This window comes from Cupressus sempervirens, chromosome 10, assembly GCF_028749045.1.
Source record: "Cupressus sempervirens isolate cs-2001-9-10 chromosome 10, ASM2874904v1, whole genome shotgun sequence".
Classification (NCBI taxonomy): domain Eukaryota; kingdom Viridiplantae; phylum Streptophyta; class Pinopsida; order Cupressales; family Cupressaceae; genus Cupressus; species Cupressus sempervirens.
This window is the reverse complement of record NC_143127.1, coordinates 161,607,541-161,625,015: the sequence shown is the minus strand read 5'-3', so window position 1 is coordinate 161,625,015 and position 17,475 is coordinate 161,607,541.

Genomic DNA, 17,475 nt, shown 5'->3' with positions numbered 1-17,475 from the left:
TTTGATAACTTAGTTAGTATCAGTAAATGAAGAAAGTTAGAGGTTTGCCTAAGTTGAAGAAACTTGATAATGTAGTGTGCAAACAATGTTAGCTAGGAAAAATGACAAAGTCAAGCTTTAAGATTAAAGCTTACACCTCTAAAGAAATACTAGAGATTATTCATACTGATTTGTATGGACCAATTGAAGTGCAAAGCTATAGATAAGATAAGTACATAATGCTATTTTTTAATGATTATTATAGGATGATGACAATTATATTTTTGAAATAGAAATCTAATGCTTTTTAAATGTTTAAGTGGTAGAGGCAAGAGTTGAGAAAGAAATAGGTAAAAGTCTAAAATACTTGAGATTAGATAGAGGAGGAGAATTCACATTAAATGAGTTTGAGATGTTTTGTAATGATAGATGAACCAAAAGACAAACATCTTCTCCTAAACCCCTCCACAAAATGGAATTGTTGAAAAGAGAAACATGTCTATAATGTACTGTGCTAGAATACTTGTGATGGAGAAGAATGTTGCTGTGAAATACTAGAGAGAAGCTATAAGTACCCCTATACATACCCTAAACCATGTGCAAATCAAGAAAGGTACTCATTCAACACCTTTTGAACTATGGCATGGATATCCACCCAATGTAAAATACTTTAAGGTATTTGGGAGTAAATGTTACATTCTCAAAGATGTTAAGAATGGAAAGCTTGATGCACAAGTGAAGAAGGCATATTCCTTGGCTACTCCACAAGAAGTAAAGCTTATAAGTGTTTAAATACTAGAAATAAATTTTTTTTGGAAAGTGCAAATGTGAATTTTGATAAATTTATAGAGGTAGGTGAGGCTGAACTTATGAAAGAATCAAAAGAATATAAATCATTTATATAATTTTATGAAGGAATGCTTGTTGAAGAAGATGGTACAAATCAAGTTAGAATTTAACTACAATTTTTAGTGACTGCCGAATCATATCTTGTGAATGTCAAGTTGCATTCAAGAACCGAGCTGCATTCAGATCTTTAGTTATAGAATGAAGAAGATGCACATTTTGATTTTGAGATTAATACACATGAAAGAGATGTTGAGATATCTAATAGAGATGTACATAGTGATTCTAAAGCTAAAAGACAAAATGAAGAACTAAGAGTTGAGCCAAGATTGTCCAAATATATCAAAAGACATCATCATGCTGATCAAATCATGGAGATAAAAATGCTAAGCCAATGACAAGAAATAGATTGAGAAGTGAATCATATTTTCTAAGCATGAAGGAGCCCAAAATAGTGAAAGATGCATTAGAAGATGTGGACTAGTACAAAGCCATGGAAGAAGAGATTGAATAGATAGAGAAGAATATAACATGGATTCTAGTTCCTAGACTAGAAGAAAATAATGTGATTGGCACCAAGTGGATATTTAGAAACAAGCTAGATGAGAATGGTGAAGTCACAAGAAACAAAGCAAGATTAGTTTGCAAGGGATATGCACAAGAAGAAGGAATTGACTATGGGGAGACATTTGCTTTTGTTGCTAGAATGGAAGGAGTAAGAACTCTACTTGCTTATGCTACATACAAAGGTTTTAAAGTTTATCAAATGGATGGTAAATCTTTATTTTTGAATGACATACTAGAAGAAGAAGTTTACATAGAATAACCAGAAGGTTTTGTTGATGATAATAATAAGAACATGGTATGTAGACTGCACAAAGCTCTATATGGTTTGCAACAAGCACCAAGAGCATGGTATGAGAGACTTCATACTTATCTTGTAGAGATTAGATTTGAAAGTATCATTAGAAATTTATACATAAAGACAGAAAAAAGAAAATGTATTTTTCTATCTAAAATATTTTTTTGATGATATCATATATGGAGGACAAGATACTTTATGTAAAGATTTTGTAAATCAGATGAAGCAAGAATTTGAAATGTCTATGTTTGGAAAAATCAATTTTTTTGTGGGGTTGCAAGTTTATCTGATAAAGTATGGTATAAACATCACTCAATCAAAGTATGTCAAAGAAATATTGAATACTTTTGGATTAGAAGATTCCAAACCAATAAATACACCTATGGTGACTGAACACAAGTTGTCAATGAATGATGATTCTGCTGAGGTAAATCAAACATTATATAGGTCTATGATTGGCAAATTGCAATATGTAGTACATAGTAGACTTGATATTGCATTATCTATAGGGATAGTTGCAAGACTCTTTGCGAAGCTTAGGGAGAATTATTTAATGGCTATGAAGAGAATAATGAGATATTTGAAAGGAACAAGAGAGTTTGGTATATACTACAAGAAGAATGAAAAGTTTGAATTGAGATCCTACACTAATGTTAAAAGGGTTGGAAACATTGGTGACAGAAAGAGCACCAGTGGAGGAGCATTTTTCTTGGGCAAGAGACTAGTTACATGGAAAAGAAAGAAACAGAGGTGTACTTCACAATCTACTACTAAAGTTGAATATTTTGTTGCTGCTATAAACTACACAAATATTGTATGGATCAAATAGCTACTTAAAGGAATAAAGGAAGAAATCACAAAACTAGTGATACTTTATTATGATAATACAAGTCCTATTAATATATCAAAGAATCCAGTAATGCACACAAAGATAAAGCATATTGCAATCAAGTATCATTACTTGAGAGAGTTAGTTCAAGACAAAGAAGTGAAGATGGAATATATTAACTTAAAGGAGCAAATTCCTAATATCTTCACAAAACTATTACCTAAGGATGCTCATGAGTATCTAAGAGGTAAACTGGGGGTGATACCCCTATCAAAGGCTATTTAAGTAATAAGAGTGCCCTACATCAAACAAGCTAATGTTCATATAATACAAATTGATGCAGTGGATCTTACTTTAGGAGTTGCCTAAAGTAATCACAGAGCTGAAATTTCAAATCATTCACAAGCAAGGTGACAGAGGGAGAAACTAAATAAACTGTAAAAGCTTATATCTTCATGTTTTAAGATGACCAATTTTTGGTATATGTCTTTGGCATTGTTCTCAAAGAGGGAGAAAGTACATTAAATTAATCAAGAAGGGGAGATTTGTTGATCAAGAGCTGTCAAAATAAAGAGGGAGAAAGTACATCAAAGAAAGAAAGTGTAATCACATAGGGAGATATTCCTTATAAATGTTGAGGGAGAAAGTGCAAGAGATTGTTGTCAAAGAAGTTGAACAAGACTGATATGATTTTAATATTTTTTCTTTCTCAAAATTGACATCTTTTTGAGTGTTAAAATATGTGCTTGTAGAATTTTTCATTTACAATATATTATATCTAATTAAAATACTATAAACTCTATATGAGAATATTCTTGAGTCTGAGCTCTATAAAATGGTGTTTTTATGTTATTAAAAGAATTTCATAAAAAATAGTAAGAGTTATTGAAACACCACTTTTATAAAATAATTGTATTTCTTTAGTAATTGGATACAAACTAGTATAAAACATGCCTTTAATAAACATTTCCAATTGGAAAAGTGTCAAATAACATATCATTTAGCTAGAATCAATTTATCTAGATCATATGTTTGGACAAAATTGATTTTTAGATAGAAATACTCAAATTTAGTCATTATGATGACTTAGCCTAAAAGGTGACACAACTTTGTACTTTTACCCAGACTTGGTTGATCAGTTTGGTTTGCCATCAATGCCAAAAAGGGAAACTATTGAAATTTGATTGAAAAGATTATTGTTAAGAGAGATTATTGAAAGGACATTGTTGAAAAAGATTATTTGTTTCAATCATTGTTTTGTCACTGATGTCAAACTTGCTATTTCTTGGTAAGACAACTACTTATAAGATTCAAGTACTATCACTTAGTTGATTGATGAAGAGGATTTGATCAACAAGAGGTAACAATAGCACCTAGAGGAAAGGTTGAGTAATGATATTGTAATGAAGTGTAAGAATTAGTTAAGACAGTGATGACATGATGTATTGATAATCTACTTAAGGTTACAAAATACTAGCTATACTTAGAAAGTTTCGAAGAACAAGTTGCACAAAGTTTGTCTGCCAAGCTTGACCAAGTGGATAGTAGGTGTCGAGAAAAGTCAGTGCAAGCCGAGCAAAAAGTTAGTTGGAGCTAAGTGAAAGAAAATTTTAGTGGATGCCGAGCAAGAGAGATGATATTGACAAAATTTTAGTTGATGTCAAGCATCAGTAAACTTTAGTTGATGCCAAGTGATTTTATAGTTGATGTCGAGCAATGCAGTATGTGCCAAGCATTAGAAGATTGATAATGCTAAGCTGTTACTTTATGTTAAAAATCAAAGATTCATCAAATCTAAGGTAACATGTTTTTTTTCTTGAAATTTGTGAACCAGGAGGAAGATAAGGTTGATGAGCTAGTGGTACAAAATTTGATGTAAACCATTTTTAGGTGAATTCAAATGGATTCTAGGAGAAGTTTCTAGAAAAGACAAGATATGAGGTAGATACATTGTATCCTACCTAATCCATCCAAAACCATAAATTGGATGATGGAAAATGAGTAGAAAAATATCCTAAATTCCTATTTATAAGAATGTCTAGTCATGAAGCAAAAGTTGTGGGTATGTGCAAGATCATGGTGTGCCAAAAAGTGGTGATCTGAAAAATATGTAGTTCTGAAATGCCTCAAAGAATTTCAAAATCTATTCTCACTTTTTTCCCACCCATCCTAATACTAAATGAAAACAATTAATACCTTTATAATTCCTACTATATCTTTCAATACCAACCTTATATGGTCATCTTTAAAACATCCTGAAAATGTGTTTTTGGCATGTTCTTATGTGTTTTTTACTTCAAGCATGTAGCTGACGACTTTTTTTTAACCAAAATTTGATGTAATGAAAAGGGTTTCTTAAGAATGTTCTTAGCTTTTCATAAATGTAAGTTTTGTCAAATGACGAGTTTAGTAAGTAATTATTACTTATTTTCTAATGGAGTTAGCTACAAAGTACTGATTGACATACTAGTTGAAAAATAGCTATAACTTTCAAACCGTATAAGATTTGTGAAATTCAAAAGTTGCGTCACATTCTATGCTTTGACTAGTATAAGAGAAAAAAAAGAAAAACTTAATTTTGATTTTTTTTGAACTAGTTAAGGTGGTCAGACATGGGAGTTTTTTAATTCTGAAAATAGTATAGTAGAAAATTCATAATTAATTATTTATTTGGAATAAAAATTACCAAAAATATGCGTCACATCTAGGCATGAGTCTACTTTTTATATCTAAAATTATATTTAAAAATATTATCATTTGATTATGATTAAGGTGGTTAGACATACACCTACTTTTTATTTTTGCCCTAAAATTTTTGTAGCACTGCATTAAAATCCAAACTTTTGACCAATCAAATTTTTTTTCTCTAGATAAGGCCTTGTATTTTAGAAACTAGATTCAATTTCCTACAGATTATTTTCTTACAAATTTTTGATAAAAAGTCTAGAACCACTTTAAAATTATGTGTCAAGTTGACATAACCCTGATTTGCTAGTTTTTCACTGCCACTTAAGGCCATAGTTTGGTACACCATGATCCTGCACATACCCTTGTCATATGCAAGAACCTAAGGAGGAGAAGGAGTTAAGGGTTTTTCTTCATCAAGTGACCCAAGAGAAGAGTCTACAATGGCATGTTAAGCAAGAAGGCTTAAGGAGATGAATGCTTGAAGGGTGAACAAGCTGTCAGAGTTGCAAAGTATAAAGGCCAAGAAAAATTGAGGATTGAACAGAGATCTATAATCTGTAAGAGAAGTTGTAAGTTGTATCAGATCAGAGCTCTACTATTACTCTCTAAAATTTGTATTAGTCTAGGATAAATCCTTTGGATTAAGGTTGACCTAACAGTCATTTGAAAATCCTTTAACTAGGTGGCATTCCAAGTAAATAGCCTAAAGTCCTTTAACAAGGCTCACTTCTAACAGGGTGATTGAAATCTCTTTACTGGGTCACATTTAATAGTGTGTATTTTAACCTTTAATAGAGTTGGCTTTTCATAGGGCATCGCTTCAAAAGAGTGAAAAAGACTAGTATGTTACTAGTGGTTTTTCCCAAATTGGGTTTCCAATTAAATCATTGTGTCAAGTGTGCTAACAAATGTGTTGTTTTTTATGCTTTACATTTCTACAAGTTGATTTGACAGTAACATACAAGCTTTATTTATTAAATAATGGATGCATGCATGGGTATGGATGTTTTATGGGTTCAATTAGTTATGAAAAGTTGTACTTATACATCTGGATCTTAGATAACTAATTCACACACACACCCCCTCCCCCTTCGTAGTTATGCTAAAGTATTCCAATAGTTGTCAAGTCAAGCAATGGTGATCAAGTCATTAAACCCATCAAAAATCCTTGGCCAAGGTAGTTTATAGGCATGTTTTTCATCTAATAATCACTTAATCTCAGTAGTACTAGTTATGTAAGCATGTTTGCTTCATAACTAAGCGGACATTTAAAGCACCAGGATGTTCAAGTGGCTAGACTGAAGAACATCCCATGCCCAATCCCAAGGTAGGGGGAGCCATTCTAGTTTAATAGAATGTGTGGAGATAAGTAGGGTCTAAGGTTGGAAGGTTAAGCCTATGTTAATGATTCTCCTCTCACCAAAACTGAAGCTTGCACAACCAGCTAAAGATCTTTCGATAACACTTGTATGTTCTATTCTTTCTAATGTTGTTAAGTATTTACTTTACTTGTATGTTTTGTTATTTAGATGATCATGAATATAGTCATGCTAGTTAGTCATTAATCTAGTTATTTTCAATTGATCATGAATATAGTTGTGAATAGTTAATCATTAATCTAGTTATTATAGTTGATCAAGAATATAATTATACTAGTTAATTGTTAATCTATTTATTTCAGCTAATCATGAATATAGTTGTGAATAGTTAATCATTGATTTAGTTATTTTAATTAAATTATAACACAATTATTTTCTGTCAATTCTTAAAAATAGTTATTGTCATGTGATCAGGATTCAGTTATCTATTTATGAATGATGGGTGTTTTTAGTTTAATTCATCTTTGTTTTAGATATGAAAAGCCATTTGTTACATATGGTATCAGAGCCTAGTTCAACAATAAACCTAGGGCACACTACCTTCCATGTAAACTTGAAAACTTCTTAGAATTATTATATGGGATGCAAGTACATAAAACACTCTGCAACAAGACTCGACACCCCATCTTTCCCTATTCAATTGAAAACATGCCTAAATTTGATTATACTTGCTTCTTCATTCCTCAAGATAATGAAGCTCTGAACCAGGCATTGCAATGAATGAAGAAAGAAAGAGTCAAGTGGACCCCTACTAGTAAAGCAACATATAGGAACAAGTTAATTCAAACTAGAATGCTCAATGTGGCAACTCTTTTTTGTATTTCCATAGATCCAAATGGTGCAGGATATGTACCAATATGAGCCAAAAAAATGTTGAAAAGAAAGATTAAATTTTATAATGTAAACATCCTCAATAGAGGAAAATTTTGTAAATAAGGTTGTCCTGAATGCAGTAGAAAAGTATTTAGTTAATTAAATAAGTTGGGTTAAATCACATGTGTTTCATGAATTCACAAAACTCTTTCTATTGTGGAAATACTTAAATATGTATAAATTCAATAAATTGACACAAATTTTATTAATTTATAGGTGAAACCAATAAACAAAATAAAATGAACGGCAATAAGAATGTTGTAGATCATGGCATCGTCTATGAAAACACTCAATCATCCATTGAATTGTTACTTTAGATTTTGCAAGAAATGCAACTGAAGCTAGATAACATGGAAAAGAGAATGAATGAGATGGCAGCCCATATGGGGCATAACCATGAGAAAACACATTCATCACCTACTCCTAGAACAAAGATAGAAATCTCCAGAAATAACAAGAGAACCTCTTCAACCATTGAAATTGAAAAACAAAAGAAATAAGAAATAGTGGCTGATCTGTCAGCAAATATCAAGAAAATCAAACCACCCAAGTTTTCCAAGTTTGAGTCTAGAGAGGAAGTAAAGGCTTGGCTAACTAAAATGGAATCATATTTTGAAATTAGGAAATTTTTTGAAACCTCAAAAGTGGTTTGGGGAATATACCACTTTACTGGAGAAGTTGGAACTTGGTGGGGAAACACCAAAGTTGAGAAAAACATTAAAACCACTGAGAATACTTGGGAAAAGTTTGTAACCATTTTTAGAAATTGTTGGCTGCTCCAAACCTTTTATGACCAGAAACTTCTAGACTTCCAAAAATTAAAGTAAGGAGATATGACTATACATAAGTATTGGGAGAAATTTACCTAACTATTGAAGTTCATTATGGGTCTGAACAACAAAATAGGAGTAGTTGATGTTCTCACTCCTCAAACTATGGAGGAAGGTCTAGAGAAGGTTGTTTAACAAGAATACAAAATGAAGAAAGATGACTCCATCTAGAGCAATAAAATGAAAACAAACTAGAATATGGAGGCTGTTGATTATGGATCTCAGAAAGCATAGTCTAAGGATATCAGGTACAGTAAAATAGAATTAAAAGGAAATAGAGTCAATGATGTTAAATGTAATTTTAGTACAAGTGAGAATAGTAAGAGTAATGAAAGGAAGGGGCCACCTTCAGGATGCTTCACTTGTGGAGGAGATCATTATGCTAAAAAATGTCCCATCAAACCCAACACCAATCAAGTACAATGACCACCTCTTCCATAGCAACATCAAGTTTATCAGTAAAGGATCCATGTAGCCCTAGACAATAGACAAGTAGAACAACAAATAGGCTAGATTGAAACTCTGGGTAAGATCTATGGGAACCCTGTCTCCATTTTCATTGATCCTAGAGCTTCTGAATGTTTTATATCACCTAAACTATTAAGTAGATTTTCAAAGAGATCTAGTTTTATGGTAAAACCATGGGCAGTCAAATATGCAAACCAGTCAAGGGCTAAGGTAGAGCAGTGTATGTTTGAAGCTCAAGTTGATTTTTCAAATTTCACAATGGAATTGAACTTGTATGTAGCACCTCTTGAGTCTTACAAAATTATCATAGGCATTAATTCACTTAGTAAGCATAAGGCCAAGGTGGATTTTCTTTCCAAAACTATAAATTTTTTAGGTGATTGAGGTAGGCCAACAAACATTTTAGGGATTAAACATGAAATTAATTCAAAATAGATATCTACCATGCAACTTAATAAATATGGAAGAAAAGGCTATGACATCTTTTTAGTTAGAGTTAAGGACAAAATAGAACCTAAAAACACCACATATGGAGATGACTACATTTTTGAAGATGGGGAAATTAAAGAAAAGTTAAAGGAATCTTTTGAAGAAAAATATCCCTATCTAAAGAATTATCAAGATGTATTTCCTAAAGAACTCCCCAGTCTACTACCTTCCCAAGCCTTTGATTTCACCATAGATTTGATACTAGGAGCAAAACTCATTTCTCAGGCATCATATCAAATGACTACCATGGAATTAATGGAATCTAATACAACTATAAGACGTGTTAGACAAGAAACTGATTTGGCCCAATGTTTCACCATGGAGAGCCTCAGTGTTTTTTGTTAGGAAGAAGGACATAACCATGAGATTATATGCATAGATTACAAAATGCTCAATAAGATTACCATCAAGAACTAATATCAATTTCCTAGGATAGATTATCTTTTTCATCAAATGAAGGGCTAAACAGTGCTTTCAAAAATTGATTTGAGATCAAGATATTTCCAACTTCATATTAAGGATGAAGATATTCATAAAACTAAATTTAGAACTAGGTATGGACATTATGAATTTACAGTGTTGTCATTCAGGTTAACCAATGTCCTATCACCTTTTATGAACTTAGTGAATAGCATATTTCAAGATTGGTTGGATAAGTTTGTGCTAGTCTTTATAGATGATATTCTAATATATTCAAAGAATGATGAAGAACATTAGAAACATCTAGAAATAGTTTTGTAAAGATTAAGAGAACATAAATTATATGAAAAATTGTCTAAATGCACTTTCTATCAAAAGAAAATTCAGTATTTAGGGCACACTATATCAGCTCACGGGGTAGCCATAGATCTGTCAAAAATTAAAGCAATTAAGGAATGATCCATATGTAAAAACATGATAAAAGTTAGAAGTTTTATTGGATTGGTAGGGTTCTATAGGAAATTTTTCAGGAATTTCTCCAAGATTGCATACCCAATTACATCACTTTAGAGAAAAGGAAAGAAATTTATCTAGATAGAAAAATGTTAATCAGGCTTTGAATACTTGAAGGAAAAGTTAACTACAACACCCATACTAAAAGTACCTAATTCACAAAAGGCACTTGAAACTATAACAGATGCATCATGAGAAGGTTTAGGAGGTGTGCTAATGTAGGATGAACAGGTGATTGCATATGAATCTAGGAAATTGAAGAATTATGAGCATAATTACACACCTCATGATCTAGATTTAGTATCTATTGTACATGCTCTTCAGATGTGGAGACATTATTTGATTAGAAAACCTCTTGAACATTTATCTAATCATCATGGTCTAAAATACATCTTCACTCAACCAAATCTAAATGTTAGATAAAGAAGATGGCTAGAATTTTTAGCAGATTATGAATTCAACATAAGTTATATTAAAGGCAAGGAGAAAAAAGTAGAAGATGCCCTAAGTAGGAGAAGACGCATTTCTACAATGACTACTATAAACTTTAGATTAAATGACTTGATTTTATGACATCTAGAACATGATGAATTTTATGCAGAAATCAGCTTAGCTCTTATCAAGGACCCACAAGATTCTAAGTATTCATAATTTAGTTTAAAAGAGGATGGATTGTTAAGATATAATAACAAGATTTATGTACCCAACAACTCTAAACTTCATAGAATGATTCTAGAAGAATCTCATTCAACTCCATATTCAAGACACCCTAGGGTAACTAAAATGTTTTCTAATATAAAACCTCTATATTTTTGCAAAGGAATGAAAAGGGAGCCAATAGAATTTGTTGTAGGTTGTTTAGAATGCCAGAGAGTAAAGGCATAACATTGATACCCAGCAAGCCTTTTATAGCCTAATGAAGTACTAGAGTGGAAATGGCAAATAATTTCCATGGACTTTATACAAGGATTACCTATGACATGAAATTAACACAATACCATTCTAGTAGTAGTTGATAGATTGATAAAAGTTACTCATTTTATACTAGGAAATCTAACTGATGGAGTACCAAAAATTGCTCACAAATTAATGAAAGAAATTCTAGATTGCATGGAATCCTAGAGAAACTTATTTCAGATAGAGATACTAGGATAACTTCCAAGTTTTAGTCAAACATTATTTTCAACATTAGGTACTAAACTAAACATTAGTACAACTTATCATCCTGAGACGGATGGTCAAACAGAAAGAGTAAATTAGGTATTAGCTCCTAAGATAGATGGTAAAAAATAAGCGTAGATCAGGTATTAGAAGATCTTCTAAGAGTATATTGTATGGATTGATAATATCAATAGGAAACATACTTACCCTTGGTGGAATTTGTGTATAATAATTCCTATCAGTCCACCATTGAAATGGCTCCCTTTGAGGCTCTATATGACCACAAATGTAGAACTCCTATGAGTTGGAATTGCTTGAAAGATAGAATCATTGTTGGACCTAAAATGCTTAAGGAAATGGAAGAACAGATCATCCAAATTCATCAAAGATTGAAGGAAGCTAATGATAGATAGAAAAGCTATGTAGATGCAAAAAGAACATCTAGAGAATTCTCAATGGGAGAAAAAGTACTATTAATGGTAAAACATCAGAAGAGTACTATCAAGTTTGGTAAGAATGCCAAGTTAGCCCCAACATATGTGGGACCCTTTGAAATATTGAAAGTTGTGAACCTAGTAGCTTACATAATTGCTTTACCACCAGCCCTTGCCAGGATGCATGACATCTCCCATGTGTCATATCTTAAGAAATAAATTACCCATCATGATCATATAATTTATTGGAAACTATTATAGGTGCAAGAACCAAGGGTGGTAGAAATAGAACCACTCAAAATACTCGAGGTCCATAAGCTATGCTTACAAAATTAAGAGGTGACACAATGCAAGGTCCAATGGGATTAGTATGCAGAGGATAATGCAACTTGGGAGGATTATCATGAAATTATCCAAAGATACCCTCATCTTTTCTTTATGAATGGAAATTGAACATTTCTTTCTTTTCTTAAATTAACTGATTTAGTATTGTTTGAAGTTTTTTTGTGATATTCATTGGGGACGATGAAAAATTTAAGGGAGAGGGTATGTTACATCCCAAAGTTTTGACCTAATTTTAAACTTGTTTATAACTATTGGATTTATCAATTTATCTTTTAATGATCATGTGAAATAGATAGTTATTTATATATGTTGTATTAACTGTTAATAAAGATGGTCATTAACCATTAACTGTTATTAGATGATTACCAGTTGTTTGATTTAAAATAACAATTATTATGTTTATATGAATTATTATAGATATGTCTATTATAATGGAAAAAGTGTTTTCATAAGTGATTGTAGGAGAAGATGAAGAGGAGGGAAGCATTGCTAAATGGGATCATCATAATGGGATGTTTGATTAGTTCAGTCATCAAGATTGGTAGGTATGACCTTAAACTCCTTTGGAAAGGACATGATGACTTGATCATAATATACATTTATGGGACCCACATGAGCTATTAAGAAAATAATCTAGGAAAACTTAAAATAATCTAATTAAATAATAAAACATATGTCAAGAGATTTTTAATTGATCTTTCATCATATTATTATAATAAATATTTATATACGTATGTATAAATATAAAAATGAAGTGGCACCATTAAATTATAATAATTTAATATAATGATGTCACCCCATTGATATACTTACATGAATGTATGTAAGTACATATTATAATAATAGTGAAACTATAATATTTCCAACTTTCTCTTCCAACCTTTTTATTTTCTTTTCCCTTTTTCTTTTTCAATCGATTTAATATTTAGAATTTCAAAATGGCTTATAATATTTGAAATGAAAGAAGCCAAGAAGTCATAGCTCATTCCTTTATAGGAAGACAAGAGAGGAGTTGGGCATTCACCATTCTCTTATTTTCTCCACTTTTCTAAATTCCTTTTGGTAGTGTTGTCTCCAAACTCCATAACCTGACTTCATCTCATTATTCTACTCAACCAAATTTTTGCAAATATAGACTAGTGATTTGATCAAAATAAATGATATATATTCCTTACCAAGCAAGTAATTTCTAGCTAAGTTTCAAAGGTTGAGAGTAATGTAGGTGACATCTCAAATTGCTAGAGAAAAACTAATCAGAAGTTCAAGATAATCAAGCAGTACCAACTCATTAGTAGGTCATGTGATTTCCATTTCAAATATGTCCATTTTGTATAGTAGCCAAACCTCTTTCTTTGTCTATGATCATGTTAATTTTTTTTTAAAAAGTTGCTTAATAAACACTACAATTCATAATGAACTGTCTTTCTACTTTCAATGTAACCAGAATCATCATAGAAGAAGTTGATTTGTGTCCCTTTAAGAAAGTTTCTAAATGTATTAGGAACTTGTATGATTGTTATTGATCTCAAGAGGAAGTTTACAATGTTGCAATTCATGATAAAAGATATCAAGAGAAAAATGCTCATAAAACTACCAATACATCTGGGATTCATTGGCAAAGAAGCCATGAAATAGTGAAGAGGTGTAAAAGAAGCAAAATGCTCATAAACTTTTAATACACCTGGGACTCACTGGCAAGGTAGCCGTGTATGGTGAAGAGGTGGAATAATCTATAAGAAAGAGAAAGAGAAATTATATATGAATTTAAATGATAATATATTTAATAGCTCATGCTCATCCTTGTAATGAAATATGTTGTCAAGTCAAGCGGTGGTGATCAGATCATTGAACCCATCGAAAATCCTTGGCCAAGGTAGTTTATAGGAATTTTTTCCATCTAGTGATCACATGATGTTTAAGTAGCACCAGTTATGTAAGCATGTCTATTTCATAACTAAGTAGACATTCAAAATACTATTATGCTTAGGTGGTTGGCCTGAAGAACATCCCATGCCCAATCCCAAGGTGGGGAGGGTCATTCTAATTTAATAGAATGTGTGAGGATAAGTATGGTCTGAGATTGGGAGGTTAAGAAAAGTCGAGGCTTACACAACCGACTAAAGATCCTTTGATGATACTTGTATGTTCCATTTCTTCTGTTCTTGTTAAGTATTTACTTTACTTGCATGTTTCATTATTCATTTGATCATGAATATAGTTATGGTAGTTAGTCATTAATCTAGTTATTTTTTGTTGATCATGAATACGGTTGTGAATAGTTAATCATTAATCTAGTTATTACAATTGATCATGAATACAGTTATACTAGTTAATCGTTAATCTATTTATTTCAGCTAATCATGAATACAATTGTGAATAGTTAATCATTGATTTAGTTATTTTAATTAAATGTGAATATAGTTATTTTTTTATTGATTTTTAAAAATAGTTAATGTCATATGATCAGGATTCAGTTATCTATTTATGAATGATGGGTGTTTTCAGTTTAATCCATCTTTGTTTTAGGTATGAAAAGTTGTTTGTTACAACTCTCATTAGTTTCTTGATTAATCATATGTAGGGAATTTTCTCCTCAATTATTCATCATATTAGCTAGATGGTTACACCATCAAATCAAGAAGGAAAAGAAAGTAATTGGCTACCCTCTCATTACATGAGAGATTTAATAAGTCTCCAAGAATAATTTAATACTTATTTACAATCCTCAATATGTTTTCTAACTCTCCAACTCAAGAAGGATAAACCTTTCAAAGAATTAACAATGTTTAATTAATTTCATTACATTTTTTTCCACACGTTTGTTCTTGGGCCATTTTTATTCCAATATAGGTGGAAATTTTTTTAGCATAATAGTTTGTCTATATATCCAAAGAGAGTACCACCATCAAGAGAAACCTTCCATTATGATCATGAACCAGTTTCTCATGTCTAATATATCTATGATTTCCTTTTATTGGGCCCCATTTATATAATTGATCTTGAACTAGCCCTAAGATAGAGTTGACCAAGAAAAACCATTCCAATTTTCAAGGACATTTTTGTTTAAAAGTGGAAGTAGAGAAATTCCTTTAAACTTTCCACCTTTGAGAAATTTCCCTCTCAGTATTCAAAGTTTTAATAGGGACATCCATGATCCTATAGTTAGGACAAGTCACTTAAAAGTTTTCCTTGATGACCACTTGAATCTTGTGTGCCATAATATTAGTAGGATAAGCTATTTCCCTATAGATATGATTATTCCCCTCTTTCCAAATGCCTTAGGTGATATGTTGCATCACAAGGCCAGAACATAAAACAAATAGGCAATGGTTCAAAGTTCTCACATCTAATAAATTCATCAATCGACAAAAGAGTTATGGAAAACCTAATCTATTGACCACAAATTCTAAATGACTAGACATTTCTTGCATATGAGAATCTAAACAAAATATGAAAAGCATCCTCAACACCCTCCATGCAAAGTTAGCACCATTTTGGAATAGGAAGACCCTTTTGTAGAGATTATCAATGGTTAATATTTTATCACGACTTCTATCTAAGAGAATATGTAACTTTGGAGATAACCATGGACTCCAAAGGAAACCCCAACATAAATGATTAAATAAACCTTTCATTTTCTTTTGGAATGCCCAAGAAATAGAGAAGCTATCATCCAAGGTTGATGTCCAAATCAACGAAATATAAGATAAGGTTATAGGAATATGGCCCCAAGAAAGCAAGGAATTAAGAGGACCCATTTCAATCTTAGTTAAAATTGCATTCCAATCTTTCATATTTTTTGTTGGAATTAGCAATACATCCTTGCACCTGCAAAGACATAGACTTTCTTAGAAATTCTTAAAAAATGATAAGGTATCTTTTGCAATCAAACTTTTTGTTTTTAGTGAATGTCATTTGGTACTTGGAAATTGAAGAATTTATAACATTGCCTCTATAAATTTTGTCTCTAGTCTTTGTTGTGCCATTTTCGGTCCAATCAAATGACACATAAACCCTTTCAATATGTGTTATGTCTTAAAAAATTAAACCTTTTCTAATTGAAACATAGGGGAAAACATCCAATAGCCACCCAGGCTAACTTTGCACACCTAGAACTCCTTAATCATAAGCCATATTTTGTGATTTTTTCACCGCACATACATAAGTGAGTAAAGTGCTTAAAGATGAGGTTTCATCTTTTGGGTATTCATTGATCTCTTTGCAGAGATCGTGGAGTGCAAAGTGGTCCAAAAGTACCATTTCAAAACACTTGCTCAGTGCCTACTATGTTCATCAATGAATAGTTGCTCACTCAAAAATGTTAGTACTTGTGGCTAAATGTCGCAATAGTATTTATGGAATGTCCTAATAATGGTGTACAAACATGCCAATCACCAACCAAAAAGGTTGAAAAATGATCGACTATTAGTACATGTGTGATCAGCTATTAGTACACATGTTTTCATTTTTTGAACTCTTTTGAATATAGTAATTAAAAGGTATCTATAAAAAATACTGTAATAATTATGAGACCCAAGGCAGAACTCTTCCCTTAGCATTAAATAAATTGAAGATGAAAAACATCTAAATTATGATTAATTGGTACCAATTAAGTTTAATCACTGATTAAGTAATAAGCCATACACAATAGTCACTGCCAATGGAAAGTAATAATAATAATAATAACGATTACATGTTCCTAAACTTTTAAAACCTAAGCCTTTCTCACTCATTTATTTATTCATTAAGCATACACTCCATAGGTCAATGCGTATGCATTAGAATGCAAGTGTGGAGAGAATAACAAGAAATATAAAGAAAAAAAAGCTGAGGAAATATAAAGAAAACTTGAGCACAACTTGACTATCAATCATGACATTTTTTATCATTAACAAAATCTGCAACTTCATAGTTTGAATAGATTCTTCTCACAATCACATATCAGTTATGTGATTTAAACATATTGGTGAATACATGAAGATATTCACCATGTTCAATAGCTTTCTCCCATGTGGATACAAACAGAGCCAAAGGAAACAGTAAAAACAAATCAAAGGAAAAAACCATATGGTACATGATTCCTCCACAACCTTAGAAATAGATTGCAGAGAGTTTACAGAACTCCCATTGACTAGTGTGACTCTCAAAACAACAGTGCTAACATTCACAACCTCAAAAAATTGAATTTTTTGTAGAAAGTTGTGAAATCTACATACTTAGTTTATATTCAAGGTGTAGATTAATATTATGTAATGCACTCATTCGATTATCAACACATTCTTAGAATTTTTAGGCTTTGTAATTCTGAAAAACAAACAAGAAACCACACATTCAAATAAAAAACCACAAAATTAGAAAA